The following is a 27,681-nucleotide window of genomic DNA, read 5'->3' as shown; positions in this document are numbered from 1 at the left end:
AAGTTGTAGTCATGTGATGTTTCACTTAACAACCACAGAACAGGTTGTAAGCCTGTCATGGTCATGTGGTGTTTCACTTAGTGACTATGGTGCTTAGCAGTGGAGTTGCTGGTCCCAATTGTGGTCCCTAAGTGAGGAATACCTGTACAAGGTGTCCAGTATAATCCCTGCCTTGTACAAATAACCATATACTATATTGCTGGCAATGGATTCAACATGAGGATCTTATGTATATTGTACATTTTTAATTAAAACCCACTCTTTCTAACAGAAACCTGGATTATTAAAGCTTAATCACTATCATATTTAACCTGAAAGTTATTTTCTTAACTAGTGGAAAAAACCCAGCTTTTCCAAGCAATATTATGTGGTTTTTCAAATGTGGAAAGTTCATAAGCATTTCAAATCAGCAGTGTCAGACAAAGCCATAGTCTAGTTATATTCATCTCACATGAACTCAGAAATCATTAACTGTCAGTCTTAGTTTTCCAGAGAATTACACAAACAGAGAGCCATGAGAAGCAAAGTAATTTAGAAGTAAAACAAGTCACATATTTACCACTGAAAATATGGATATTTATCACAAAAATATAATGTATGCATTGTTCATGTCATAGACCTCTGAAATAATTATAATAATGGGAAAAAACTGCAATAGGGCCATTCAGAAAATGGTAGCATCCAGGCACAATCCAGCATTAAAAAATAAGTAGAATTTTTTAAAATAAAAATTAGGCTAAATATTTTCATTTTTTTTCCTCCAGATAAGTGATATATTATTGAGCTAAATCACTAATTGTTATTCTACTTTTGTAGAAAGCAGTAAGTTTCATACTAAGAAATAAGTATTCCATTTGAAAATATTTGAATAATTGTCCTATGTGTATTGCACATAACAATGTATAACCATTACGTTAGACATGCCTGCTATTGTATAAAAAGGGGGTGGATTATATGAATAAGCAATACACATAATCAGGCTAATTTATACAGAGCTTCCTCATTTAAAAATATCTATAAGTCATACCAAAGCCTCTCAAACATGGAGATGTTTAACTCAGTGACCCAGTTTTCTAACTACTGTCAACAAGCCTTCAACAGCCAAATAATGCAAATTTATTTGAAAACAAGTATGGGACTTACATCTAAGTAAGTATGAATAGCAATAGGCTGAGTATCTGTGTATTTCCTCTTATGGCAGCCTCACTGTTAATAACCAATTCCACAGTATACCAAAATACTAATGCCCCCAAATCACTACGATCTATTCTTCTTCTTATCATTTCACAAAAGTTAAATTCATGAACACTACATAGGTTAAATTCTTGAGAACTCAGAATAAATATTCTGAATTCCTGTGGTCATACTTTCCCTCTTTATAATTATAACAAATATTAATATCAAAATTATGCACTGAAATGATGAAAGAAGCACTTTCCTTGCCAATATGCTCAAGCAGCAATTGCTTTCAACATCCTTGCTGTGCCTTAAAAGTTGTTAAATACTACCTTTTAAGGTCAAAACACAGCACACATACAAACATATCTGAAGATGATTCAAAGTGACCCATATTAGGAAATGATTCTGTTAAAATGTTAGCACTTTTCAATGTGCCATATTTATCTTCAATGTTTTGTTGCTGGGTTGTTGTTTTTTTTGTTTTTGTTTTACTTACCAGAGGAATCACCAGACATTTCTTGCTAGTTCCATGAAAAAGCTTTTCTTTTAACTTCCCCACTGGTTCTTCTCAAACACAGTAAAGATAATGTCTGCACATATATACCCGGTACAATTTTCAAGACAGAGAAAATAGCACAGTCCTTGTAGCTACCTACATTCACTGTTGCTGTTGTATCCAGTAACACTACTTTGCCCTTAGAATGCTTGTGTCATTCCAACTGTTCCAGGCAAGTGATTGCTCCCTGCACAGTGTCAATCTACCTGATTATGTTCTTTGCTAATCAGTAATCTTTGTTTTCTCTGTAACTGCCATGTGAGTTTTGCAAGGAGAGTGCAGCATCAAGCTAGCAGTGTTATGCAAGGACGTGAGTACAGCTGGGGGGAAGGGACACTACCACTTGAACTCACTTGTATATTCAGACTGTAACATAAACATTGTAATTTACCACCTAAGCATATGTGTTTTTGACCAAGGCTAATCCTGTGCTACCCGGTTTGTTCCAATTCCATTAAATCCTTCAGAAATCCTGCTGAGTGTATCAAAGCATTATTCAAATACTGCAAAGGCAACTCTGAAAAACAAAGCTCACCAAGCACTTTCTTTCCACTTTCATTTATGATAAACATACTGCCAGTGTTGATACATATTGTATATATGATTTTAGCTTCTACTACAAAATGCAGTGGAATATAAAGGAATGTGTATGATCAGTGCATAAATTGTTTCTCAGAAAACGGTCCATTTTATATGTGGCTGGAGGAATAGGGGAGGGAGAGGGAACAGAGGGATTACTCAGATTTATCTAGGGATAAGAAACAGTTTCTTCATGATTTAGGTCTCAAATTAGCACAGACAACAGCACAGCAGAATCTCAATTTCATTAGATTCTTCAAAAACATGTCCAAGTGATATCTATAGCACTGAAGAACAATAACCTCACAATTTGTATCATTTTTAATTGGAAGTCACTTCTTCTCAAGAATCTATCCCAGTTGTGAAAGTATCATTCAGTAGTACATACTTCTCCTGAGTAGTCTTTGAAGAACCATAAACTACAGCTCAGGAATTAAAAACAAACTCTACTATGTTCCACTGGACTTGTTTCCAGGTAAGTAGTTTTAGGATTACATTTTAGTGGGACTTGCATAATTGTCTAAATTAAAAAGTTGGAAAGGGCTGGATTAACATTTATATAATGTTAAATTGAAACAAAACAGAAGTGGCTTTCCAGAAAATATACCAGAATAATAATGGTATATGGGAACGACCTTGGAAGACAGGGCAAGGAGACACTTACAAGGGAACAGTCAGATAAAAGGCAGCTTAGCCTGCAGATGTAGTGGTATGTGGAAATGACCTTGGGAGACAGGGCAGCTAAAGGAACAGTCAGATGAAAGGCAGCTTAGCCCTCAGCAGGAATGTGGGCAGGGCAAGAGACTCAGAAGAGACTAGTTTTTGGATTGTAAAGGGGACAGGAGGAGAGAAGTACTTTCAGGCTTTCAAGATTAATGTCTGCCTTATGAGGTAGACAAGACAGGAAACACAACCAGATTGTGCATATTATAAGGTTACATTAGCATAATCTTGAAAGTCTGAAAGTCTAAAAAGTCATTCCCACATACCATTACATATAGTGCATGAGCTCATACTCTCAAAGTTATAACAATAGTTGGAAATTTAAACTTAGATCTCCACTGCCATACCAACTTTGGTCATCAGCAGTGAACTGAATGTTTTTTTTTCAATATCATACAGAGATTTCACTGGACTAGACTAAAATAAGATAGCTTCTGTTAGTCTGGTATTTGTGTACTGGTAGGAATTACAATACTTCATCTGGGATGTCAAAATCATATACAGTACACAGTCTTTCAGTCTGTAGAAGCACTGAGTTGAAGTGTGTTTGTAGAGAATAATGACACTTATTTCTAGATAAAATCAGTTGTTACAAAATTCTAACACTAATTTTTGCCTGCCTTTATTGTCACATAAAAAATTGATTAAAGTTTTAAAAAAAATTAGTAGTGGATAACAAGAATAATACTTGACCCATAACTCATGTCCCCTTTCCTTAGGTATAAGAAATAATGAGGAAATATGATACTAAGATGAAGAATAATCCTATATGATGGTTATTGTCCTGCTTGGTGTTTAGATAAGAAGATGCTATGCAGAACAGAACTGTATTCATCTCAGTAAGCTTGACAAATAAATACTATTTATAGTCAGAAAATGACCCTGAATTATTTAAAAAAAACTTTAAAAAATGTAGTCAAATCGGTTTCAGTTAGTAAAAATGTTTAAAAAACTGATAAAAATACATAATACATTCTAATATATCTTCATTATACTGAGACAGCATGAATTTTAATTTTTGTCCTAAATTTACCACAGCATATTTATGCAGCAAAATAGCAGTTATATTATGAATACTATTTTTGTACTTTGTACTTGTATAGGGTTAGGGTTAACATAATTATTCTATCTTCCATCTACCTTAGTTTTTCTCTAAAACAAACTATTGTCTGGAAATTGTGGTATGAAACTTTGGAAATTGTCACCTAAAATTCAGCAGTGCCTCAGTGAGTGCTCCAGTGAAAAGAAATAAAACGTTTTGGGTTTGCATATGCAATACGATCACAAAATAACCAAACAAACCGTACAGAATTTAACTAGGTAAAGTATGCTGTGACTCAGTATGAACTGAACTATAGTTAAATAATGCAAGATATTAAAAAGTGGCCTGTCTCCATAATTCCAAGAATAATATAATTTTATTACTTCTGATAAGTAACAGTTAAAATGACAATGAGCTCATCCATAGCCAAGCCATTATAGATAGGAATCAACTTTTTCTATATTTCAATATACATAGTGGGAGGTGGGTAACGGGAAGAACAGCACAGGTAAGAAAGCCAGTATTTATCAGTCAATACTGAGTCACACTCCATATACTAATTGCCTGGCTATTCTCCTTAAATACTCTGTTAATTTAATGAAGTATTTAGTCAATAGTTTCATATATTCCATAATAGACACAACTAAATGAAGAGAGAGTTATCCATACCAGTGCTGAATTAAGTAGTAGTAGTTTCATATTATATGAATTTCAATTAATTCATACTTTATACATCAGAGAAAAAGCACAATCTTACCTGCTGTTTAGTAATATTTAAAATGATTGATTAGGGAGGGAGGGAGGGAGGGAGGGAGGAAGGAAGGCAGGCAGGCAGGCAGGCAGGCAGGCAGGCAGGCAGGCAGGCAGGCAGGCAGGCAGACAGGAAGGAAGGAAGGAAGGAAGGAAGGAAGGAAGGAAGGAAGGAAGGAAGGAAGGAAGGAAGGAAGGAAGGAAGGAAGGAAGGAAGGAAGGAAGGAAATGCACAGACTGTTCTCTCATAGAGTCTAGTTTAAAATGTTATGTACAACAAATTGTTACCATGTGGTGAGATCCTGTTCAGGATTTCAGCCAGCCAGGGAGCCCATTTGTCCTGCTAACTGATTTTTCTTCTCCTCCCCACATTGGCATTTCCTGCCTATTAAGCATATTCCTCTTACTAGGCTGTTTTTGCACATCTACACATACACATAGGTTCATATGGTTGATGTTCCCCAAAATTAACAGCACTACAGTTATAATATACAGTGGTACCTCTAGTTACGAACTGAATCCGTTCCGTGACTCTGGTTGCAACTTGAGTTGGTCTCAAGTTGAGGTAAAGTTTCCCATAAGGTTCAATGTAAATACGGTTAATCCGTTGCACCCTCCGAATTTGATCGCACCACGAGGCAAATTTCCCCATAAGGTTCAATGTAAATACGGCTAAACAGTTCTGAAACATATGCATTTTATTTTTAAACCTCAAAAACCTTCCAAACGCCACAAAAACCTTCCAAACACCACAAAACACACCACAAGCCTCAGTGAACGTCTCCTTGCTACCACGATCTCGCCCACAGGAAGCCGCGACCGCGTGGCAGCAGGGAAAATGGTTCCGGTTCATAAGTAGAGGCAGAGTTCGCAAGTAGAGGTAAATTTTTGGGGCCGGAGCTGGTCGTATCTTGAAAAATTCGTAAGGAAGGGCGTTCGTAACTAGAGGTACCACTGTATAGGAATAATATAAAACACTGGCCTTTTGAACAGGTTTGGATTAATAAATATCACACACACATAACAGTGTGACAAACTGTAGTGGCATCTTGCTGTCTGACTACTTGACTCAATAGATATCTCTGGTTGAAGAGTGATTTTTTTTCTTTAAATTTAAAAAGCTGGCTGATTTTAACAAAAGACGGGGGGGGAGGGAAGAATTATGTTGTAGTTGTCCAATGTTCACATATAAGTACATGGTATAACTAATAAATAAATGTAACCAGATCTTAATTTGATATTTCACTTGGTAACTGCATTTGGAGTGATGGAAGCTTTTTTGTGTCCATGTGTGTGCCTTTGAATCATCTTGAACGTTGGCAACTAATTACAGTTGTTTGGGTAACATTTTTCAGAAGTGCTTTGCTCTTGTCTCCTTCCTAGGGCTGAAAGAGAATGACTGGCTCCAAGTCACCCAGCTGGCTTCATGCCAAAGGCAGGTCTAGAACTCAGAATCTCCCAGTTTCTAGCCTGATGCCTTAACCACTGTATCAAACTAGCCTCAAAAGAAGCAGTGCAGTATCCTATTTCTCATGTCTTACTGCCATCTCTGATCAAACCAATTTAACTAGTTAAATACAATCCCTGCAAAATTTATTCAGCTCTTGGACCACAAACAACAATCTCTCTTTTCAAAAGTGTGTTCAGCAGCTCTATGAAAGCAATAGAATTGTTGTCTGACTACAGCACTTAAACAAATCAGATAACATACATTGTGAGGAAAGATTGCCACATATCCCACGGAGGTTTACAAGGTACAGTATGTTGGCAACTAAAAAAACAATATTATTCCAAAGTGCATCTGAAGATCTCTAACATTCATATTGCAGATACGACTAAGCTGAAAAATGAACAGATGGATTTGAAACTCCAAAGAAATACGGTGCAGAAAACAATGACTTTCCCAAATCAGGTATGAGGTGCAAATATTTTCCTTCTCAGCATGTAATTTACATGTTATCTTAAGCCCTTGAGATTGGGAGAAGGAAAGCAGTATTTGTCAAATAAAACTTATAATATTCGCCAAAAGATTTGAAATGTGTATTGTAAAAGTAGCCCTTAGCTAGAGAAATACTGTATACACAGGATGAAAAGTAAATATAAAACTGAGATACAAGATTTTTTTTAGAAAAAGACAGACATAAACTTAAATAGTATGATTCATTCTGCTTATTAAAAAGCACTATTTTGCATTTCATATTTTTAAGACCATTTTTCTTCCTTTTACATTTACTTTTTTCCCTTTCAGGCTCATTTTTTAAAAAATAAGGTACAAATATCATCTGGGCTAAAGAAATAATATTGTGAAATTGGAATCTTTTCTTATGTGTCAGTTTTTTATTCACCAAAAATTTTCTGTGTCTAAAACACGATATACTAAAGATATGGCATTTATTTCTGAGTCAGTGGTTCATCTGAAGCAAATTCTCAAGCTGACACCCTACAAATACATTGGAGTGCGCCTCCCAAAATTCTCAGTGAGCATGCCTAAGTCACGGAACATAGTGGGCTCTGCATGCACTCTGCTCAGTTTGCTAGCCATCCCAAATACTCTGTGTTCCTCCATTCAAGAACCCAAGCTGAAGCAGAGAGTATGTCAGGGAATCAGTTATAAAGCAAAATGTCAAAGAGAGATGCTCACAGGTATTTTTCTGCTCATGCAGAGGCACAGAAAGGACCTCTGTCTCTGTTATGTGCAAAGCACTGAGAGTTTTTGGATGCCTGCAACAAACTGTGGCTGGAATGCAGACATATGACTGACATGGTTTTCCCTGTGTGTCGATGGATTTGTAGGGGTAAAAATGAACACACAAAATTCTGTCTGCGTAGGCTTTGCCTGCTATCTCAAATTCTATTCCTGCAGGATTCCAGAACACTGGAATAAAGGCTCTAAACATTGTACCTTTTTCAGATATATGCATCTAAAACTTGGATGATAGGGATGTGGTAACTGGCAACCTGTTTTTTATGTGATTCCTCTATTAAGGATGAATGCGTGGAAAAGTGAGTGAGGAATGGATCAATTAGTTCTCACACACTAAATTAGTTCAAATGTTCAATTACGGTGAGCCAATTTTATTGTTCCTTAATATATACAACCTATTTTTTCTGGTCTTTAGATTTTGTGTAGTTATTGTACTATTAGGACAGCAAGTGACAAGTATAATTAACTAATAATTATATAATAATTAACTATAATTAATTGTATTTTATAATTTACAACCAAATATAAAATATATGCAATAAAATTAATTAGATTAGATACAGAGAGAAAGAAATAGGAAGCTACTTCATTATTGGATCACATGTCATTCAATAAAAGAGCTGCCATCTATGCCACCCAGGACAAGTGTGCTACAGTATAAATTGTAACTACCATCAACCAATTTATCCATTTTATGACACTTGGAACCCTTTCCAGAGTGGATGTATTTTTATTTATTTTGATTTTTCTGGAGTTGTTTGGTGAAGGAATAAATTAATTCCTTAAACCTTGCAGATACTTGAAGGAACCCAATATATCCCTTGGAACTCTTCCATTTTCCTTCCCTGTCTTTATTGGCACACTGTCATCATACTCTTTCTGCCCCTTCTTGTTTCTTTAATGTCCGTTTTGTACATAGCTACCATAAACAATAATTTCTGCAATTTATTTTCCCAGTATTTATACAATTCCTGACTACTTTGTAAATCAGTCGTGATAACTTATCATGTATGTTTTGTTTTCTAGAGATGTACATCATATCCTTTATATACATAGGCCCTAATGTCTCTTAGCCATACACCAATAAAAGTTGAGTTAAAGTGAAATCTAACAGTTAATGACCTCTGATAAATTATTTTTGGAGGATGGGGATGAGATCCTAGTTCTGAAAGAGTCCCTACTATTACCAAAATGTAAATGCTTGTAACTGTTCCATGCAATTTATGATATGATTTATGGGGTATTACAAACTATGGATGACTTTGGACCATTTTAAAGCACTCCAGTTACCATAGATGCTTCTAATAAATGGTGCATAAAGCCACATTGTGGAGCTGTTGTGGGGAAAGGAGGTTAAAAGACCACAGTTAAAGTTGGAACCCACACAAACAGCCTCCACTTCACACAGTTGTTTGTACAGCAACATAAAATCAGAAGAGAATAAGAAATGAAGCAACTAATCCCAAATATTGATAATTGTACTCCTTGATTTCTACATTGCCCAAAATGTAGTTTCCAAATGAATAGTGAGTAGCTCTACGGTTCATAGAGATATCATCCACAGTACCAAATCTCAAGTGAGATAACCTAGTTTGTGCTCTATAATTTATTAGATAAGCAGAGTTTAGCAAAATTGAATGTATGAAAAGTGAGTTAAAATGTGAATCTTTCTCTGTTCTGAATGAGAGGAAAGACTGCATTGCCCTTTCCATAAGAGTATTTGTCAAATGTCATTTCTAAAATGTCAGATCCCAATCCAGAACTCAGTAACGTCAATTGTATTAATTCAGTTGATTCAGCAGGGCCTCAATATCATTGTGCACTGAACAACCCCCCACCTCCCCAGGACAATTGTATACTTTCTTTTTTGCAGTAGAAGGAAATAGAGAAACTTTGTTTTTCCTAAAAATAGAGAGACTCTGGACTTCTTGTATTTTGAATCCCTTCCTTTAAATTTAACTTTATACCTATACATACATCTTAAGATGAAAGCCCTTGATGGTTTGATATCATTGTTATTTCTTGAGGCAAAGTTAGAAGCCAAATATTGTATATTTAAATTTGCCCAAACAGAAATATTTATTCTACTGCAAACCAAAAAACATATTTACCAGCAGAATTAAAATCTGAATTTACATTATCTTTGTTGTAAAGGTAAAAAGCCCTATAATTTTAATAAATGAAAAATATATTATGATATAAAAGTCAGTTTCAGGTTGCTGAAACCTAGAGTTCTGTAGGCATAATAATATGATCTAAAAACCGTCACCTTTCTATTCAATAGTTTTATATTTTAGATGGAACAGAATGACAAATAAGTCAAATATTTAAAAGTACTAAACAGGCAAGCATTCTTTTTCTCAAACATTTTACAATTGTACATTTTTGGAAATAAATAGGCTATTATAGAGACATTACCTTTCAGATACCAAGAAGTGGTCTAATCTTTTTTTCTGACTGTTTTTCTTTTATTTCTCTGAACTACCTTTTGTAAGTGTTATATATGCTGAACCCTGTACGAAGTGTAAAAATGACACTGGTACAGAATTTGGAACCTGAGATAGTGAAGAAGACACAGCAGTGCTTCTGATTACGAATCTCAAGCAGGCTTTTACAATTTCAGAGCTTATTGAAAACAAATACCTTGCAAAAGACCTTAAAAAAAAAAAAAATCAAGTGCCCTAGATAAATAACCTCAGTTGTTCTGGAAATAAAATGCATCTGGTTCCTTAAGAAGATGTAATTATTCTGAAAAGAACAAGGATATCAAAGTGTTCATATGAACCCTTCTGTTTACTTTTTTTCTCAACATTCTTGATCAAACCTATATGCCTGCAAGTAAATTATCTAAAAGCATCTTGTACTTAATGTGTTGCCAAATAAAAAGCTGAATGTTTTTGTAGTTTGTTATGAACTTCTTTCTCCTCATCAAACTTTACTAAGTGGAATTCAAGTCAGAGAAATATAGTTGGATATAATTTGTCTTCAGTTGCAGTCCAAATAGACATCATTTGCTCTGGATCAGCCAAACCCACTTCAGTGATGCAACACATCCCTAATAATTTACAAACACAACTCATATTTTACAGAGCATTTATGCAGAATCATAAATCAAAGAGGTTTTTGGTATGGTTTGCTTTAAATACCAAAAAGAGCTGCACCAGCAAGAGGAAATTAAAAAATTATCATCTAAATAACTCTATTCCATCAGATGTGGAAGTATTAGAGATGGCATTGCTCCATTAGTCAAGAAAAAGCACTTCAGAAAATCATAAGCAAAACCACTGGTCACTTATAAAAATGCTACCCTCTGTATTTACAATTATTTGGTATTGTTTTAATAGCTCAATATTTTATTTTCCATTCTCCACTTAGGGATTAGCAGCACATCTTGCTGGTTGCATTCCATTCCTAAAATCTAGCAGCAGTAATATTACGGAGACCTCCTCCTCCTCCTCTTCCTCCCTAAGAAAAACACTATTCAGTTACAGTACATGAAGTTATATACTGTATACACCTTCTCTGCCCTCAACTACTTCTCCTAATTTCTATCTTTGTTTATGGTTTACAAATATCTTTTCATGGCCCAAGTGCTCTAAAATATGGATAATTCTCCTCAATAAATAAATGAACAAGTATAATATTTCTGACTAACTTAATTGGGTTGTCTTTCTCTAGATTTAGGACTTGTGTGAAGAGCAGATCACACAAGTCATATTTATATGATCATATTTATGCAGAAATATTGAACATTCAAAAGGGTTCACAAACTTTTAAGCACCACTATACAAGTGTTGCTTTTATATAAGTAAATACATTAAAGCATGCATCTGTAATGTTATTTGCTGACTTTAGAATCTATGCAAATCAGAACATCAATAGTTAAACATTAAACATACATTTCCAGAACATAACCTCAGGGTAAGTTGTATTATATAAAAACATTAAAATAATGATTATAATATTATAAATCAGGGATTGGGAATTGGTGTCCTCTGATAGTTTGGAATGCAATGCTCATTCATAGTCTCTTGCCACTGAAACTGGTAAGGGTCAAAGTCCAGAATGGTGTTTCTCAACCTTTACAACTTTTAAGGTGTGTGGACTTCACTTCCACTTCTGGGAGTGGAAGTCTACACATCTTAAAATTGCCAAGGTTAAGAAACACTGGTCCAGAGCATCAGAAAGGCATCAGTTTGTCTCCTTGTGACCTAAGCTAGTATTTTCCTTAACTTGTCTCCTTCTCTTGTCACCCACTAAGTCTGTCATCCATCTCTTCCAACTTTTTCCGTCTTCCATACAATCTCTTAACGCCATCACTGATTCACTTTTCAAACCCCATAATATTCTGTGGAAGGTTGACAGATGTTCAGAAACACGTTTGGGATAAAAAAAGAGGAAAACAAGGGGTTATCAATTATTTAACTTGTTGCAGAATTTTTAAGGAATCAGGATTGAATTATTTTTAATAATCTTTAAGAAAATGTATGTAACAATCAAACAGAAAGTAAAATTTCACTAAATGAGTTTTTTATATGTAACCAGAGAATATAAAACTAAAAGCAAGCAACACAAAAAAATGTGGTATGGTTCTTTAATTGATCATCCACTAGCACAAATAATGCCCCTTCTTTCCTGAATATCACAGAATCTCTCCCTTTCTTTCATCTCTACAGGCATACAGCTGGAAGCAGACCAAACACAATTCAGCTAGTAACCCTTCTGCCCTAGAGGAAAATTCTGCAAGCATTAAATCATGTTCATTCATACTGTAAATTAATCTCACCACCTCAGCTGTCTTGAGTTTATTTATTTATTTATTTACATAATTTATATTCCAGCCTTATCATAATACATCTAGTACTGCAATGCACAATTACACCTGCTTCTGTGCTTTCAGCCAGTTATATTGTTGTGATATTTATGGTCTTTTGCATTATTTGTTGTTGTTCTATGTTGAATCTCATAAATTGGGACAGAAATATGTTAAATAAAGATTTCATAGCATCACTGATCTGCTTAAGTAAACTGTATCTTGGATAGGAGGTCTCTATCCAAGAACGACAACCACAATGCTAATTAAACTGTAATGATCTAGTATTAGAAATCTCAACAGTAAAGCATATATAAAGTAATGTTATCAAAATAGCCATAAATAAAACTCTTAAAAGAAATTATAATGCTGCAAAATTTTAAAAAGCAGAGGAAAAAAATCAAGGCATATTCATATTCCATTAATTCCTTCTTGTGATATGTCAATATACATTGAGATCAAGACTTGATTTACAAATCAAAAATTCACAGTCAGGGTACAGGGACCTAATATGTAGAAATCCTCAGCCTAAAAGGTTTTGGGGATTAATTAAATAGTTAATTATGTTCTGAAACAAAAAGGAAGATCTGACAGGGGCTTAACAATAATAATGTATCCCAGTTACATGGACTGAAACATTTTACATTAGCAGATTCTAGAATCTCCAAGGGAACTTATATGGTGAATATGATGATCAGTTATTGTTTGATGTTTATTGAAATCCAGGTGAACTGTGTTTTATAGTGGTAATATGCTTTGTCCAGCCAAGATTTGTCTCATATAATAATAGGGATGCTCGACAATTTGTTTGTTTGTTTTTTGGTACATTCCTGTGTGGACTAACATGACCTTCACTTGCAAATGAATGTGATTAGAAAACAGTTTTCATATAAAACTCAATAATTCTCAAACTTTTATGATGCAGCAAGCATACTACAAAGCATACAGAAATGTGAATCTGGAATAAGTATGTGTAGAAATATGTACTTTGAAAGAAAATAGTTTATGAATTTGTATTATATGAGAACATGCATTAAAATATTCATTAAATGATGACACTCAAAACAACGTCTTAGCCAACTACTTTTCCAGGCACACTTAACATGTTTTTGCATTCCCTCTTGCTGTCTTTCATTTTGATAGAGCCGCAGTAACAATATTATTCTAATTGACAAGTATAGAATCAGTTCTAGTTCATTCACACATCCATCTAGTCCATGAGAAGGACATCCCCTCATTTTAACATGTTTCAGTTACATTAGCTACATCTGTAATTTTACTATTTTTCAACATTCTCATAGCATTCACGTCCCCTACATCATTTTTCCCCTTATACACTACTTATTGCTTTTGTTTCTGTTTCTTTCTTTGCTATATCCCTGTAATTTCCATAATAATCTGTAACATAATCCTCCCAATGTTCACTCCAAATGATTTCATCACTTTTGTTATTAATTTCATTGATTCTGCTGGAGGCTGCATGTTTAGCCACTGTTCCTACTTCCAAAACAAATTTTTATTTCCATCAAAATTGTTCTGCATTTTTCTGCTTTGTCCCATCTTAATTATTCCTTGCTTTCTTTGATTACATGCTTCCCAACTATATACTTTTTCATTATGCACATGGCACAATATATTTCCTTCATATTCATTTTTGCAGCAATTATTCTTTTACATGCATTTTTCTTATCTACATATTCTTTTGCCAAGCATCCCTTTTTCATATTTGTCATTAGTTTACCACCATAAACTTCTATGACTCTCTGTAACATAATTTCTTTCACTTTGATCCAAGTAGTTTCAAGCCTCACATAGCTGGCAAACTCAAGAAGTGAAAACTTTTAGAAAGGCATATTTAATACTTTTTGTTTGCTTGCTTGTTGCTTGTTTGCTTGTTTTTTGAGCTAATACTAGTCAGAGGTACAGTATAAACATAATCTTGAAAACTGTAATTGTAAGTTCCCGGACAGACTTAAAGCAAGCTAATTAAGACAGAATCTCTTTAAAGAATTTCTTTCCCACAATAACCACCACTGTGACTGGCTATTTCTTCTCTCACTCACTGAAATCTCAGTACTGGTTCCCATAGTTTCTCACAAGCAGCTTCGTTTTCTGTAAGTTGATTTTCAATACATTATGTTGGGAGTTCATTTCTCTTCCAGGAGTCATTCTAATTTCACTCTAGTTTCTTTGACTTCTTTCCTTTACTGCATTACATTTTTCTTTTTAAGATCTACTCCTGACACTATCAAAAAATGGTCTGACCACATTTAGGACCTTTAATCATCCTTGTATCCTTCTTCCAGCAGAATATATATTTTTCTTGGCTAACATTTATTCAGAATGTGGTATGATTTTTACCAGAACTTATCTCTGGCTCTTCTGTTAATCATTTTTCATTGGAATAAAAAAATGCAACTAAAAATCTGTGAATTCCTACTTTCATACACAATATCAACAATCTAGATATTACCATTTCATACTTTCTGACATACATTTTAGTCTTTTCATTCACAATTAAATACATACCATCACTTCTTTATATTCATCAACTTTCCACAAGATCAGATCACCATCTTTAGGATTTACTACATTCTTATCTTAGTTTCAGAGACAGAGAACACACACATTTTTCTTTCTTTCAGGGCATTTGTGTAACAAGTATAGAAGATGACCTTGACAAAGAGAGAGAAGATCTGTTTCCAAGGCAACAAACAGATAAAGATGGCTTAAGCCCATATGAAGAAAGAAGTTTATGAAAACATGTCAGACAGGCACCACCCTAATTCTCAAGAAGATAAAAGAGGAGGATGGAAAGTACACTCAGACTTGCAAGATCCTTTCAGTTTAGCCTATCTATAGAAGTAGTTTTTGGCCTACAGGGTGTCTGTTTCTTGGTCCAATCTACCTAATAGGGCTGACAGTTTGTTAGTTTATGGTCCTTACTGCTTATGCAGCTTATATTTCAAATCACAATCTTCCATATGCCATGGTGGTTACCAGATGGGTCCTCAGAACCTGAATGGCTATAATAGCTTAGGTCAATCAAGGCTTTCACATACCACTTTTTAGTAAATGGACACCAACCTTAGTCACACTCATGTCACATGCAACATTCCTTCCTGCGACAAACCTCCCCTCCCACAAGTCTGCTTTGCTGCCTCATCATGGTTGTCCTGTCCTGGACCAAACACACACAAGCACAAAGGGAGGTGATTGCAAGCTTTACTAAATGGTTTTGGAAAGTCAATATATGAGCAGCAAGAAGTTGCAAGTGTGAACACACACAAACATGCAGTAGAGAAAGAAAGTCCCTCCAAACTTTAGCAAGCTTGCCTTAAAAGAGTTCCTATCCAGAACAATGGCCAGAAGAGTGGTCAGGTTAGTCCAAGGGTCAAAAACTTTGTAGAAGGTTCATCAGCCAGTCTGGTTCCAAAGTCAGGGTAATGAGGTTTGCAGGTCAGGGATCAATGTGCACGAAGTAGGAGTTAACAGGAAGTTGTTGTCAATGGAGAGACTTGAACTCACTGTTCTTCTAAAATAGGAGAAGCCCTGGTGTAGTTCATTTGAAAGGGTGAGGCTCCTTCCTTGCAAGAAGCTTTTGCTCTGCTCTGCTCTCCTCTCTGCACAGCGAGCCTTGCACTGAGAGGAGGTGGGTAGCTCAGCCTCTTGATCTTCAGAGACCAGTGGCAAATGTGCCTACTGGTTACCAGACAGCCCCATCTCCTCTGCCTGCAGCTGCTCAGACAGCAGTTTGTCCGGTAACTCTGGAGCTGGCTGTTGGTCTCCTCCTCTGAATCTGAGATCACCATGACAATGGTAGGGTGGGAGTGAGTTCCTAAGAAGGATGAATGAAGAATGCTGGGGTAATATGTGAAAAGTATACTCCAGCAGGATCCCAAAGGCATGAAGGTCATCTCAACTGCCCAGCTAAAGCAAGCAGCAACCTTTATCAGGCATCAGAAATATAGAAATATGCTGAAGGTGCATTATCACATTAGGGAAAACAGCATACACAATGTTTCATACTGTGTGGAACAAAGCAATGGTAAATCATTCCTGCATTTTATCAAGAAAAACACATGGACAGAAAATGGTATGTGCTTCATTGATTATAGAAAGGCCTTCTATAATGTTTTACAATTATAGCTGTGAAATGTGCTTAGAAAATGGAAATCAGAAACATCTTTATTTTTTAAAAATTTTGATTACAAAAAGAAGAAAAAAATACATAAAAGTGGTTTAACAAAATAAGTGAAAAAAATACAGCAGAGGAAAAAGTGTTAATATATCATTGTAACAATAAACAATTTCAATTCTTTATATACTTATCTAATACAAATATTATTCAACTACATATTTCTAATAGATTTATATGACTATTATATTTTTTTTAACCTACTGTAGTTTGTATAAATGAGTCCCATATTTCATTATACTTGTCCATACAAAGTCTATGTCTATAGACAATCCGCTCATAGATAGCAAGCGCAATCAGGTCTTCAATCCATTGAATAAATGGAACCATGCATTTATCTTTCCAATGCTGCAATATCAGTCTTCTGGCCATAGTAAGGACATAGAAATTTTTTTTTGGTTTTGGTATAACTATAATATAAACTGATTAAATGGCAGTGATAAAAATGCCCTTATCTCTTCATCTGCTTGACAAACTTTTGGCATCAAAAGATCTATAAATGTTTTGTACCACTTGATAGGGAATCCATCTAACCCTGGTGTTTTACAACTTGCCATTTTTATAATTATTTGTTTAATCTCTAGCTCAGATAGTGGAGCGAATAAGAGTTGGTTTTGTGTAAGAGTGTGGTAGGTTAATTTTATTTTTAAAAGCCTCTATATCTTTATTTGATGCATCTTCTGGTTTACTATACAATTCTGAACAAAATTTTAAAAATTGACAATTAATATCCATTGAAGTTTTATACATTTTCTCTCTTTCACCATTAATGATTGGAATCATTGCCCTATCTTTTTTTTTTTTTTTTTTTAAACATCTTTCACTGTTCTCCTGTATCTCTGTTGTAACCATGTTAGCATAAATTCTGTCTATGTGATGGAATGTATCTACAAAGAAGAGAGTGATGTGGGAGATCAAGGCTATCGGGAAGGAGGGGATGCATTCCAGGAGACAGGAGGAGCCAAGAGGCAGCTGAGTCCGCAACAGGAGCATGGGAAGCCAAAGAGGTTCAGGATAGCCACTCCCTAGAATCTCACAGGGTATATCCACTAGCTGCTAGAGTATAGATTTAGTTTGGCAAGTTTCTGTCTATAAGGTGTTAGCTAATAAAGGAACTGGACTGGACTCTTTCATTGTTGTTCTTGGGCTGGGCCTGACAGTCTGCTGTGGTATTATAGTAGTTAATTCATACTTTATGTCTATTTCTCTGTAGATAGGGATCTAACCATCTATGTCTATAAATATTTCAATTCATCTTTCAAATTATTTTCCATTTTATTTTTAACCTTATTTTTGTGTGATGCATAAGCAATAATTCTACCTTAACTTTATATGTTTCCAATTCAAAAATTCAGGCATTAGATGTTTCTGAATTCAAATCAAAATATTGTAAGGTCTCTTCCTGCATTTGTTGTACAAATTCTTTATCATTTAATAGAGAAATATCAAGATACCAATTTCTCAATACCTTGACCAATTTCTGAAACACACATTTCAAGGTGGTTGCACTATGATCAGCTACATAACAAACATCAATGTTACATTCTTGAATTTGATAATATAAAGTCGACAATATTAATAAATAATCAAGCCTAAAAAAAATCTGATGCACATTTGAATAAAATGTATATTCTCTTTTAGTAGGATGCCATGAGTCTACTAAATTCAATTCTTCCATATAAGTCTTAATTGTTTCCCTTACTAATGCATTTTTCTATGTCAATGTATTTCTATCAAGCTCAGGATCCAGTATTTCATTAAAATCATGTATTATCAATTTATCATAAATACACTCATTCAAGTGTTGAAAACATTCATAAAACATAGTAGGAGAATCTAAATTTGATCCATAAACATTAACAATAGCTACTGCAGTCTCTGCTATTTTGGCACACAAAATTAAATAATGCTCATTTACCTCAGTGATAACTTGTATATCAGTTGGGACTCCTTTTTGAACCAGAATGGCCATACCTTTAGCTTTAGTTGAAGTATCTATGAGGTAAACCTGTCCTACTCAATCTTTCATCAATAGAGATTTATCCTGTTCCATTAGGTGAGTCTCTTGTAGATAAGCAATATATGCCTTTAATGATTTTAAATATGCTAAGATTACATTTTGTTTCATGGATTATCATAACCCTTTTACATTTAAACTAACTAACTTCATCCATAAATTTTATTTTGGCACTTATCAATATTCTCCCAATACAAATTCATTTTATGACCTGTGCCATTTAACAAATATGAATTTTAGTTTATTAATATACTTATCTATATTTAAGTATTTAACATATTGCTCACAGACATAGAACCTCCATGAAGACTCAGTTTTAAAATCCAATACCATTCTTTTACATGTATATAAAATCTATATTTAAAAATTATATATTTATGTGAATATAGAATCTATATTTAAAGAAAAATAAAAACATGATTACATGCATAAAAATAAAAAAAAAGCAAGTGGCATTATCAAAAGATTAAAAGGAATCTTAAAAAAGAAAAAAAATATGTAAAGAAGGAAGAAAAAGAAAAATCACAAAGTTGATGACTTCCCAGAGGGAATGACATCGTGTTTTCATCTCTTTTCTTACACAGGAAATTACAAAACAGTTTCAAACATTACTAATTGAAAAGAAGAAGAAGAAGAAGAAGAAGAAGAAGAAGAAGAAGAAGAAGAAGAAGAAGAAGAAGAAGAAGAAGAAGAAGAAGAAGAAGAAGAAGAAGAAGAAAGTGTTGTGTGTTAAAAATAAGCAACAGAGTTGGCAATATGCCCAGACCCACTATCTTGAAATAAGCAAAACAACACAAATAGGAGTCCAGGAAAAAAAAATAGCATGTAGATTTTTAATGTGACGCTTTTACTGTAAGCAAACTCCGACTTCTCCTGCAGCAGATTCCATAGAATGAAACACAATCAAGCTTGTTCATCTGCAGATTTTAAAGATATGATAAAGGCCTCTGCATTCAAGGGATTATCAAATTTGTGAATCTGATCTTGATGATTAATGCAGAATGTAGCTGTAAAACACATGAAATATTGTATTGATCTGGCAAGACTTTGGGCTTTTGTAAACATCTTTCTTTTTTCTGAAACCTCTTTACTAAAATCAGGATATAGTGAGATCTTGCTTTGACTAGAGCAAAGGAGACTTTACTGATTCCTGGTGAAATATACATAAAATATCATTTCTTGTGGTAACATGGAAGAATTGCACAATAATAATATTGGACCTAGTTCCAACCTTCCTTCTCATTGAAGGAATTGTAATCACATGTTCAATCTCAACTGGAAAGTCCGTTCTCAAAGAAAGGAGTTTTCTGGGAAAAAAAATCTTCCATAAATTCTGCTGGTTTAATTGACTTGGAGGGTTTTCAATACCAATCACACATAGGTTTTTCTGATGTAATTGTGACTCCACAATGGTGAAAGAAACATCAATTACCTGTGCTATGCTATTGACACTACCCTGATAGCTGAAAATGCATAGAATCTGCAAGTTCTACTAATGAAAGTCAAGATGCAAAGTGAAAAAATGGGACTAAAATTAAATATAAAGAAGACCATACTATAACAGGTAGAGCAACCAACCTTAGAACTCACAATGAAAATATTGAAGTGGTGAATAGCTTCTGCTTTTTAGGACTGACTATCTAGAATAAACCACAGACCAGCACTTGGTAGTAAAGCTATGAAGTCCTTAGAAAATATATTCAGATGCAAGGATGTGTATATCTATACCTACAAAGATCACAATCATTCAGGCAATGGTTTTCTTATCATACTACCTATGGATGCAAAAGTTGGAAATTTAAAGAAGCAGGTTAAAAAGAATATTGACACTTCTGAAATTTAGTGTTGGAGAAGACTCCTGAGAATACCAGGAACATCCAGAAAATCAAATAATCAATCTAGGCTTCTCAGTCACAGAAATTAACAGGCTCAAATTATCCTACTTTGGATATATTATGTAAAAAACAAGCTCTCTTTCTACAATCTAATCTATAATTCTACAATCCTGGGAAAGCTGGAAAGAAAGAGGAGAAGAGCACAGCCAGCAGCAAGGTGGATGGACTTAATTGTAATGGCAATGAGTACAGCCTTGAAAACTTAAAAACAGGATTGGGAACAGATCCTCCTGGAAAAAATCTATTTAGATTTTAGAGTCAATACTGACCTGATGGCACATATTCATGATGCTGCAAGCAGAGCAAAAGCCCAGTTTTACCCCAAATACGTTGACATATTCTATGCAAGTTTGGATGTCTAATTTAGATACTACCTATAAGCCAACACTGTGTTTCCCACATCCAATGTACCAGGAAGTATATAAAGTGATTGGAAGTGATTTGACAATTACACAGTATTTACAAGTCTGAAACCTGTTCAGCATTACCTGTATTCAGGCACTGACTTTGAGTATTCAGTCCAACACTTGAAGTATGATGAACAGCCTTCCGCTTCTTTACTTGTGTTTGTGACCTAAGTAAAGAGGCAGTCTGTTCTTCAAAGGGGAATGGTCTGCATCAAGGACCTAGCTTCCATGTTTGCTTCCATGCAATCTAAAATTTTCCCTCTCGCTTCCATGATTGTTTTGCTTGTATGCACACTTCCACACAAAGTAGAAACCCCCCTTCTGGTGTCCTAAGAGAAAATAGAGTCCCTAGACATATGAAGGGAGAGAAGAAAAAAAAAGATTCAGGAAAAAAATGCCTATTCCCACATGGTTTTAATAAAAACCATAATTTCATTAAGAGTGAAAAAGCCCTGGGTGAAATGTTTTCTTTTAAAATAATGAATGCAATAAACAAGTGCACTTATATTGCTATATTTTATTCCACAAAGTATTTTCTATCAATTTGTAATAGAAACATTTTAACTAGAACATCAGAGCCCTTTCAGTTACTGTACACAGAGGATAAGCAGTGCAGTATGATTGTCAAATGCAAAAGCAAGGTAGAATTCTGCCCTAGGAGGAGCTGCTTGTATGTAAAGAATGAATTCAGTGCCTGATTTATTTGTGACTTTGTCTTTTGCTGATGTTTACATGAACCTACTCTTTACTAGACCTCAAAAGGAAGAAAAAGCATAAAGAAACACCAAAAACAAGTTTTAAAAACATTTTAAAGTTTATTCAAATAGTATGGGTAATTATTATTTCATACAATTATACTTTTATATATAATAAATATGGTGAGCATGCTAACTGCATGATTGTATTACTTAAAATAACAAAGTAAACTTAGATGAGTTAAGTGTAAAATGGGAGAAAATTCTGTAACTTCAAAATTTCTGAAAATTTTATACCTCCTGTGATCTCCAGCATCTGATGACACATGAAGACAACTCACTATTGGACTGCTGGATACCTTTTCCTTATGAATATAATTTCACAGTTAGGTTTCTACATTTCTCTAACATCTCTTTTTCTATTAATGTTCTTGCTGCATTTTGTGATACAAACAACAGACAGCTTACCTTGGCCTTTTTTGCCTCACCTTATTTTCCCCCTCAGCTCTCTTGCCTCTAAAAGCAACCCTGGATACAGCACTTCTGTAGGATATCTTTATTTACACAGTGCATGGAATGTGTGTAATATCTATGTGATATACCTTTTTGCCCTGGTATTCAGTGAAGGTAAGCTTTTGCAAAAGTGGATTTTAATGAGCCTCCCACTGCAACTTCCATTTTCCTCACTCTATTTAATGAAATTTCCATTGCCATTATATGTGATAGTTTTCATATGCCTTGCATTAATTTTCCACCTTAAAAGTACAATTGAATTTGTCGCACATAAAAGGAAGATACAGGTGTATGAATCCTTATACTTCTTAATTTAAAATATTAAACTTGTATCACTAATGAATTTCCATCTGCTGTAAAAATTATATTCAGTGGCAAAACCCCCTGCACTTCTAAGAAGATGATTCTATACAAATTTTAAAATTAACAATTAGAAAAAATTGCAGTTTAAAATTGCAATTGAGCCTTTACATATTATTGGTTGATTTACTAGACTTTATATATCACTGACTAGTGACATCTCCCAGTGGTTTGTAGCGAAAATGTAAGAGCATAAAGTTACATTAAGGAAGAAAGTTAAAAATGAATAAAAATTATCAACAGTTAAAATCCTATCTAAAGAGATGCGTTTCAATACTTTTTTCAAAAATAAAGATCTTAGGATCCTTTAGCAGGGATTACATGTTGAAGAATCGGGATGTCAGAGATTGCTCAACCATGGGCATTCACAGCGGCAGGAAAGGGTGGTAACATGCATTACGATACAAGTACAAAAGAAAGGAACTTGAGTCATGACATTATAATATACATTTTGTCATGTTGGAATCACATATATCATAACCTTTCCTATTTCTCACAAAACGAATATATTGTAATATAACATAGCAACACAACTTTATTTATATACAAGCAATTCAGCATGGACATTTTGGGTCCATATACTATTTTACTTTTATAGTTAATCCAGTATATGTAAAATCCTTCACTTTTCTTCCAGCTACAACTTTTAGTAGCATTTTAGAAACTTCTGGCATATTGGGGCTTAAAATAGAAGGCCAATTCATGACAAAATTTTCTCATAGGATTAAGGAAATAATAATTATAATACCTTGGTACAGAGGCAAAAATTCTATTACTTAAAAGGAAGAGTGTATTGTATCAGTTTTCCAAAGATCAATTAGCTATACCTTTACTAATACTAAAGAAATGTCTTTTATAGTCAAAACAAAATTGGCAAGAGTGGCTATTAAAGTTGCCTAGTCCTTCTGGATAAGCCCAATTTATAAATTATTTGGATTTAGGTATATATATAAGGAATTAAATAAATCACTCTTAAAAGAAAAATAACTTTATTTTGATACATTGTTTATATACTTTGGTGGCTCTTTGATTTCATTCATATATATGTTTATATATGTCTGTACATTTATATATAATTAATACAGCATGTTTATATATAATTTACATAGCATCTTCCACGACTATTTTCAAATTATAATGTTTCTTTTCAACTAAATAGATCGTAGAACTACACTGAAACAGAGCAGCTAAGGGACATATGTACAGGAAAAGGATTTCTGGCAAAGAGAACAGGAACTCACAGTTTTTGTTTTCATAAGCTCATATGTACTATAAATCCTAAATGCATAAACATGCTTCCTAATGTAATACAACAAAAATTACATCTGTTGGGACCATGCTAAACATACAGTACTAACCCTAACCCCAACCCTAAACCCTAACAGTGTTCAACAGTGTTTAGTATCAGAAGATATTTGATAGCTATGAAATGAATAGATAAACAGAGCAGAAGAGAAGAAAGGATAAAACAGTAATTGTTAGGCCTAGCCTGGAAACACTGCAAATGGAATCATTTGCTAAGTATTTTCTGTAAATCTGTTTTCTGTAAATTGCCTGCAAGCCAGAACATATATAAATTCAATATAGATTGTTACTTTTTTTTAAAGAAACGTATTAATTTGCAGTTATCACCTGAATTGCTTTAGTTCATGGTATTTACATGGACATTAAGTAAAGCTATATAAAAATCATTAATAATAATTATCAATAAGAATATCAATTAATGCAAATTTTGGCTCATAAGCCATTTAATTCATTTATTCTAGGTAAGTTTCATTCAGCATTTAGGAAAATGCTATCTTCAAAATTAAAACTTTCTAACATGCTATTCTATTACTAGGGAAACCCCTTTTTATCTATTAAGTTAATAGTTTACAAGCTTTTGCAATATTACTTGAAAGAGTAGACTTTGTGAAAAATCTATTTGCTAATGTTTCCCAAAGAATACGGGTAATGAGTACTATACTGAATTTCTGACAACATGAAATAAAATTACTGTAGCTCTTTTCCTAACATTTGCTAAAATGCTAGTATTTGAAAAATGTTTAAAACAACGAGCTTACAAATAATAAATAATATTATGTGCTGATAAATCTGATGTATTTTGGTACTATAACACACACACTAAAAAAACACCAGCTGGGCAGAAGAGATAGTCATGATCTTATCTTTCTTCACACTGTGTTCTCCTTTGGAGATTAATGAATAAAATTTATCATTTTGGATACAAAGTCTCTTAAAATAAGTGAGATTTGAACATAATAATTAAAACTCTTACATGCTATTTTAAAACATACAACAATACAACTCATAAGAATCTTAAATTTAGGTTCTGTTTATTTATATCTAACTAACTTCTCTCAATTAGAAAACCAGAAAAGTGGATAAAAACACCATTCACTTTAGTTCTAAAATTTATATATCCCCAATATTTGGAATGTATCAAGACATCAAGAACTGTGGATAGTTTTGGTAAATTAGGTATAACCAAAATGCTTATTATACAGTATTGGAAGGACAAATCTGTATCTTATTTGTAGCAATGAACTGCTGATAGATGTGGTCTGACACTCTCTCCTCCCTGATGAGGGGGGAAGAAAGAGATTTTCAAGCAACTGGACAATTTTGCCAATTGTTTTGTTCATCAGATAAAATTCCAGGGAGGGCAGGATTTTATAAATACTAAAGTTATGTCAACTGTCTTTTCTATGCAATACTTTTGTTTCTTAGTTTGATGTAACAAATATATTTTACACAAAAACGGATAGTATAGTTTTGATGTATTCTCTCTCATTATATCTCATCTGATTAATATAATTTTATAATGATTTATCTTTTTTTAATATGATCTTCTTTATATATTGCACACAGTGAAAATGGCAGAAAAGTAGATAAATTATGCTAAAAACAACACTTCTAGTTATTTCCATAATAAGAAATGGAGAACTAACTCCAATTAACAGTTATTCATAGTATGAGAAATAGAAAATTAACCTCAGATCATTTAGATTGCAATATTGCATTTTGTTAAAGGGTACTGCACTGCATATCTGTCATTCTACTGATTTCCTAAGATTTTATCACTTTCTAATACCAGATTAATATAGTTTCTATACAAGATTAAGGTGAAATAATGAATGTGAATCTTTGTGTTTTAGGTTCCTAAAAATGTTTGTGATTTTCAAGTTTTAGTAAATATCTTTATATTTGTTATTAACACATCTAGATAGTTATAAATACATACCTAATTATTCCTAAATATACCACATAAAGAAGATACTAGAATGCATTTGAATTTATTTATGTTAATATTTTATAAGGCTGCTGTACAGGGTGGAAACTTCATATATTTTCTAGTTATTTCCATCTACTGTACTCATAAATTCTTCATACAAGGATAATACAGAGAAAATAAGGAAAGCCATGAAAAATGATTTCAATTAACTATTTTATATAATATTTTCACTGTCTATTTAAAAAAAAACCTAGGTGAGAATATATTTTTCTAGGATTTTTTTTTTAATTTCCCCCTTTAATTTTTGGAATCTTGCAATTATTTCCAAGAAAATTTAACAAATAATTATTTCACAAAATACTTTGGAGAATTTTGAAATATCATCTTCAGTCAACCTGTGAAATTTTAATATAATGCCATTTATATTAATATTCCATCTATAAGTTACCAATTATATAAAAGTTTTTAAGCAAATTACAGATGTAATTTAAAAATTCTAGAGAATCTGTGGAAGTTTCTTTTAGGCTACAATCACATACTTATTTATATAAATCATTTTTAGATTTATGGAAATTAGAGGTACTTCAGTTTACATAAAATATTTCAGTTATTATTTCAGCATGACAGTATCCCAGGTTTATACCAATTGGTTTAAAAAAAATGAAGAATATATTTGATGGTCTAAGTGGCGGTTTCCAACTCTATGATTCTGTGTTTGTAAAACGTTTATCAACATATTTTTAGTACTTGATAAACAAAGGTATATGCTGGTGTGTGAAGAGGTTTGTATTCCATTCACATTTGTTATGAATGTCATCCTGCAAATGTATTAAGTTTATGTTGTACACTGCTGCACAACAGAAGTTTAAAAGTACTAAAAGGCAGTGGAAAGAAGTAATTTTCCAAGTAATCACAATGGCCATGTGCTTCTAAATAATATATTAGGTAATTGCTGCTCTGTATTTTCATCATTTAGATTTTCTTAAATAACATGTTGTAACTTTTAAAAATGTCAGAGTTCTACCAATAGTCTTCTTCTTTTGAATAAAATAGCATCCATTAACAGCTGTAACCTCAAACAAAGGGGCAGGGGGAAAGACCCACAACATCAAACAACCTTCTCTGCAGTAGAAGGCTTTTTATTTATCATCAGCAATGTGCTAGGCAGGTCAACAGGCTAATAGGTCTCTGCGCAGAAATGTTCTCATGAAAAGCTTATTCTTGGTTGGGTTCAGTAAGGAAATCTTTTTCCCCCACCCTGAAGCCCATGACCTTCACTAGAAAATACTCCACAATAAACCAGCTGCTATGATAAGAATATGAAATCTCCAAAGAGTATGGCAATGCTTTCTGGGAGAATAAACTGTTACCTTGTTCAAAATCCATTCAAAGGCTGAATATACTGAGCAAAAAATAAACCAAGGTCATCATTATTCCTTCTCTTTGTGCTCCAGCTTGCCTTCAGATTGCTTATTCAGTGCTGTGAAATAGCAACATTGCCTCCATTAGCTGACTTCCCCCAACGGTTTAATCAAAGCATATTTCAGAATTTAAAACTAAAGTGTAAGAGCATTGAATTCCTGTTTTCAGTTCCCTGAAGACTGCTATAAAATATACCAAATAAAGTGTAAGCTTGGAATTTAATTGTATTTCTAAGTAGTCATGTACTGAACTGCATTTTAAATGCAGGTTTTTTTAATCATAGTACTTCACACATATGTAGTTTATATTAAAATGTATATATTAATTCTATTACTAATGTCTTGACACTTTTTTAAAAAATTAGTTATTGTGCAATAAAATAAGGTTTTACTTATTTTTAAGATTAAATCTTGGGGTCTGAAACTATTTTTCCTTGTATGCCTGTGCATGATCACATTTTGTAAAATAAAAGAAAGTTACAGGAGGTTTGTGGATTACACTAATATAGGATGAAGGGAAGGGGCAGGGATAAATGAATATACAAGCATAAAATATATTTGTATAATTTTTTTTTTAAAATCCTCTGATCCTAG

General features: G+C 33.5%; 1 protein-coding gene across 18 annotated transcripts in view; it reads right to left on the bottom strand.

Moving 5' to 3' along the window:
- Window positions 1-27,681, bottom strand: part of DMD (dystrophin) — an 886,326-nt gene that overhangs the window by 707,949 nt on the left and 150,696 nt on the right. The window lies entirely within an intron of this gene.

This window comes from Python bivittatus, unplaced genomic scaffold (genome assembly GCF_059951505.1).
Source record: "Python bivittatus isolate LINGU-HERP-01145 unplaced genomic scaffold, Pbiv_v1 ctg000350_np1212, whole genome shotgun sequence".
In the NCBI taxonomy this organism is placed as follows: Eukaryota; Metazoa; Chordata; class Lepidosauria; order Squamata; family Pythonidae; genus Python; species Python bivittatus.
This window is presented reverse-complemented; position numbering and strand designations above follow the sequence as displayed.